The 5354-nt window shown below is 36.5% G+C and overlaps 1 non-coding gene across 1 annotated transcript; it reads right to left on the reverse strand.

Moving 5' to 3' along the window:
- Window positions 1-4954: 4954 nt before the first annotated feature.
- Window positions 4955-5113, reverse strand: LOC115868399. Its single transcript, XR_004045572.1, has one exon. It is a non-coding gene; the product is annotated as a U1 spliceosomal RNA (small nuclear RNA).
- Between the last annotated feature and the right edge of the window lie 241 nt (window positions 5114-5354).

The following is a 5354-nucleotide window of genomic DNA, read 5'->3' on the forward strand; positions in this document are numbered from 1 at the left end:
TATTTTGAGAATGATGTGGGCAATTAATGTACAAATGTGCTTTATGCAATTGATAGATGTATGGATTGTGATAAGAGTTGCATGAACCCTGAATAAAATGATTTAAAAAAATAAACAGTTATTTAAATTATAAAGCATTACAAATGGCTCAGTGCAACTCACTCCCATGTGACAGTTGTGAGGCATTGGCAGTCCTTCAAGTCTTGAGGAACGCTGGGTAGTCCTCTGTAAAGCAATTCAGGCTATTCGGGCTCATGAAGCAAACAGCAAGGCAGGTCACCAACAGTCAGCCAGATGACAGGGTCCGACAGTCCTCAGCTCAAGAGATGTAAATTCCAATGGTGTGGCAAAGCAGGTTTTGAAGGAACCTCAAATTACAGCAACAGTCCATGGGTTAGGTGTCCCACAGGTAGTGTAACTTGCAAATTGAAGCAAAGAACAAGCAAGGTAGCCACACACTGGTCCGATGATCAAAGAGCAAGACACGAAAAAGGCAAGGTGGCTTGCCGAGTCTTTTATCTCTTTGCCCTTCAATTAATCCCACATGTGTTTATTGGCCAGGTTGGCACAATAAACTAACTACCTCAGCGTTATTTACTTATTTTTAACGGCTGACTTCTTTCATTGATATTCTTGTCTAACCTGCTGCGTCACTGAGCTTAAAGCAAATTCGGTTCAACCGAATTATCTATCATATTTAAATTAACCTCTTAAGGACCCAGCAATTCAGACACACTACTCCATTTTAGGCAATACAAATCCACTCTTTTATTGGATTTGACAAGGAGGTCAGGTTTATGTAAAAAATTAATATAATGAGGGGAATGGGACAGCAAAAAGAAATGTAACCAGTAGCAATGAAAACCTGTCAAAACTATATTTCTTCACTCTGGTGCCTAGTCTCTACCTTCCTTGTGAATATTCTAATCACTAAGGATTTGATTGATAAAAGTGCCACTTCAAATTCAAAGATGGAGATGCATAATCATTGAAAATGTAAATACCACATTAGTTATAGTCCTGCATTGCAAAATTTTCAAACTAAGATTTCTTTTGAAATTAGCTGTTTTATGTGTATAATTCAGGAGTTCATCTTTGACCGACTATAAATCAAAGTGCTGTGCTATTTCCAGATGAATTTGCTGCCATGGAAACATATGTGAGGTCACCAAAAGAGTTTCATTGCTATGCAATATACAGGATGTGATTTTACATCCCTTGCATAATAGGCAATAATGTCAAGCTATGAATGATAAGAGATAATATTGTGTACTTGAAATATGAGTTACAGGCATTCATTGTTAATTATATCAGTTTTATTTACACATTTCTGATTTTCTGAATGGAGAAAATATCTGATGATGTGACTATTGAGCTAAGGGCACTAAAATACTAATGGAATATTGATCTAGGTTTCCCAAGGTTAAATACCCATTCTTCTGCAAAAATAACAAGAAAAAGAATAAAATGCAAATGCCACTTAATTAAAATCGGAATCTCCACCTAAATTTAGAGACTTTCGAAAAAACACTCCCAAATTTCCTAACAATTAGCTTTGTAAGATGCTGCTAAATCTCGCTAAACAAATGCAGCCATTCTATCCCTTTCTGCTGCCAGCACACTCCCTGTAGATCCGATCCTCATTTCTCAATTGCAAATGTGGCAAGTGTTTGTTTTTTTTCTTTCGCTTGTTCCAAAGAACTCAGAAATTTGATTCTCTGCATCTTGATTTTGAGCCCACTGAGAAAATGTACAAAAGCCCACAATATGCTCAGTCATCACATCAGGAGCTATTTGTTTGGGGAGATGCCTAATGTTGCACTATTTATTGTCTTAATTATCACATAGAAAGCCCCAAAACACAACAGGGAGCATGATATCTAGCTCTCACAAGCCCTGTAGTACGTTGAAGGATGGGATCACCTTAAAAGCATTGCATCACAGTCTGCCTCGGCTGCTCTGGGGCTTTGAGCGAGGCCCTTTGCCCAACAGGAGTTTACTCCCTGACACTAGGAGGATGAGAATTTAGATTCAAGACAAGCACATCACCATGATTTATCACATCCTGTGTCATTCAGGAATCAACTGAAATCCAAAGAACACTAATGCCACATGTGTACTCTTTCAAGTCATATTTTTGAAATATTTTCAAATAAAAAAAAAAAGAAAGAAAGAAATATTTTCAGGATCATAATTTAATTTCCTTAAGAAGAATCCCTTGGTTCTTTCTATCTTTTTCTTATGATTGCATCTGACAGATGGAAGCAGATATCAGATTATTATGCTGAAGCTTAGTTGTTTTTCAAAATAAATATCTATAGCTGTATATTCTTACCCTTTATGTTACCTTTAAATTACACCATATGGTGCATAAATTTAAAAAAATGCTGTATATGGAAAAAAGTTACAGACACAAACATTTTCAATGCCAGGGTCACACCCACATATTTAACTTGGCCTGTTTATGAACATGTGTGTGTTTTCATGTTCATCCATCTGTGGACACACTCAACCTGCAGGAAGCCAAGCAAGGAAGAGACAGAAAAAACACGAGGTTGTATTGAGGACTGACTGATAGGTAAATAGTACAGGTTAAAATGATGGAAAATATTTTATATGTTAGCTTTGTAAGGAGAAGCCCTGACATAGATATTTACTACTAAAAATGGTTAAGGCTAGTGGGGGAGGGCCCCTAAATCATCTACTAAATTTGAAGATGCATGTCACTTAACAATTACATTTTAATAAACTATCTGCCAAAAAGATGTGATGTGGTTTCACCGTTAATTTTTATTGGTAAAAGTATGATTAAAGCAGTCTGAATCTTCCTCTTCTTTCCTATATATATGAAATATATGCATATATTACATGTACATAGAGCCCTAGTGTCATTCTTGAGAAAGCATTGGCCTGCTAATTGCAGGTTCAGCAAAACAAATGCACCACCTGCTCCAAGGGAGAAAAAATGAAGCTGTCTGCTCTCATAAAGACTTACAAAGAATTATAAGGAGATATATATGTATCTCCCCAAGTTGAATTTTGTTCAAAGCTATGGATTTAAATTTTTTTTCACAAAACAACCTCATAATCTTCAAAGTACTCTCCATTTCACTTAATACATTTGTCAAATCTGCAATTCCATTCTTGGAAACAGTTTTCAAACTCATCTGTTTCGATGGTTGACAAGCACCTCCCTCGTTTTGTCTTCACCTTTTCTACCTCATCAAATTTCTGCATTTTCTTGTCCCTCATCATCCGTGGAAACAAAAAGAAGTCGCAAGAAGCAAGGTTGGGTGAGTAAGGTGCATGGGGCAAGAGAGACATGCTGGGATTTTTTTCAAAATTGGGTGAACTGCGATGGCTGCATGAGTAGATGCATTGTCACGGTGGAAAACCAGTCCCCTGTCTGCCACAAGTCAGGCCTCTTTTGTCACAGACTGTTATGCTATCTTTTCAGAAACTCTAAATAGAAAGCTTGACTAACCATTTGACCTGGTGGAACGAACTCCAAATGCACTATGAATCGACATTTTCATCCATTTGGGAAGTGGGCAGACATCCAGAATGAGGTTTGTCATCAATCGATGTTTCACCTTTTTTGAAAGTAGAAAACCACTCGTACTCTTGAGGGTTTTTTTTTTGTCCATAATGATGTCCTTGTAAGCTGTGTTCAACATCACAACAGTTTTTGTGGCATTTTTCCTGAGCAGGAAACAAAATTTCACAGTTGCAAGCTGTTCTTTTAAATTGGCCATCACAAAAAAACAAGGTTCCAATGAAACTGGTTTCACAAAAAAATTCTCTGTGATGAGAGAACCTTGAACCTTCCCAGGAGACACCACTGGGATATATATCCAGGAGACACCACTGGGATATATATATTTTTTATTTTATTAAAATGTAATTATGTATATGGATATATATCTAATATATATATACTAACTTCAAGGTTGTGTCTGCATAGTACAGGTGGTTCAGAAGCCTCTGTCTCCAATCCTGAAGCTGGGCTCTTCTTCATATAGTTCACATTCTGTGATTTTTTTGCTCAGCACATGATTTGAATTAGTATACTTATATTGGAGAGGTACATCTATGACTCGCATATTTCTCTATTATAAACCATCCAATATCCTCCATTGTGTTCCAATGACTATCTCTTTACCTACATACAGGTTCTGCATGAGCTCAGTAAAGTGTTCTGGATTCTCATTTTTCTCTATGCTTTCTATAGTTGGTAATGATCCACACCATTTAATGTCTTTGCATAGTCAATAGAACACAAGTAAATAATTTTCTGATAGTCTCTGTTTTCAGTAAATATCCACTTGCCATTAACAATAATATCCCTTACTTTAACCTCTCTCCTAAATCTAACCTGAGTTTCTGCCAGCTCCTTGTAGATGTACTATTGCAACCATTTTTGAATTATCTTCAGCAAAATTTTACTTGCATGCAAGACTAATAATGTTTCTAGATAATTTCTCCATTGTGGGGTCACCTTTCTTTGGAATGGTTACAAATATATATCTTTCCCAGTCAGTTGACCAACTGTCTTCCAAATTTCTTGGCATAGGTGAGTGGGTGCTTCCAGTACTTCATTAGTTTGTTGAAACCTTTTAATTGGAATTCCATCAATTCCTTAATCTCTCTCTTTTTTAATTTTTCTGGCTAATACCTTCAGTGTAGCTTGGACTTCTTCATTCAGTACCATTGATTCTTCCTCATTTTACCTTTTGAAATGATTAAATCTTGAATAGTTTTTTTTTTGGTACAGTTACTGTGTATTATTCTATATTCTGTTAATGTTTCCTGCATCATTCAATACTATGGCCATACAATCTTTCAAAATTAAAACTAAAAGCTTTAATTTTTTCTTAAGTTCTTTCAACTTGACTCATGCTAAGTGTTCATTGTTTTGGGGGCTGGTTCTTTTTTTTTTTTTTTCTTTTTTCTTTTTTTCGCGAACGCAGTCCCCCACTACCACAAATTATGCAGTCGAGTTTCCCACATTTGGGGAAATCACAGGGGTCAGCATATCCGGAGTGCAATGGATAAGCCTCGCCCTGGGAAAACCACCTTCGTGATCATGGTATCTCCCCTGCCAGGTAAGTATAGGGGGCTGGTTCTTAACTCGAGGTCTTTGTGCATTTCATTATAATGCTTTGTGTTGTTCAGCTGCCCTTTGAAATGATCTGTTCAGCTCTTTTTTTTTCATCATTGCTTCCATTTGCATTTACTACTCTACATTTAAGAGAAAGATTCAGAACCTCTTTTGACATCCATTGAATTGTTGCTTTTTTCCTGTCTTTCAAATGCCTCTTGGATTTGTTTTATCTATTTCAATGTGGTTGACT

This window comes from Echinops telfairi, unplaced genomic scaffold, assembly GCF_000313985.2.
Source record: "Echinops telfairi isolate 266 unplaced genomic scaffold, ASM31398v2 ScPeMD7_9;HRSCAF=40, whole genome shotgun sequence".
In the NCBI taxonomy this organism is placed as follows: Eukaryota; Metazoa; Chordata; class Mammalia; order Afrosoricida; family Tenrecidae; genus Echinops; species Echinops telfairi.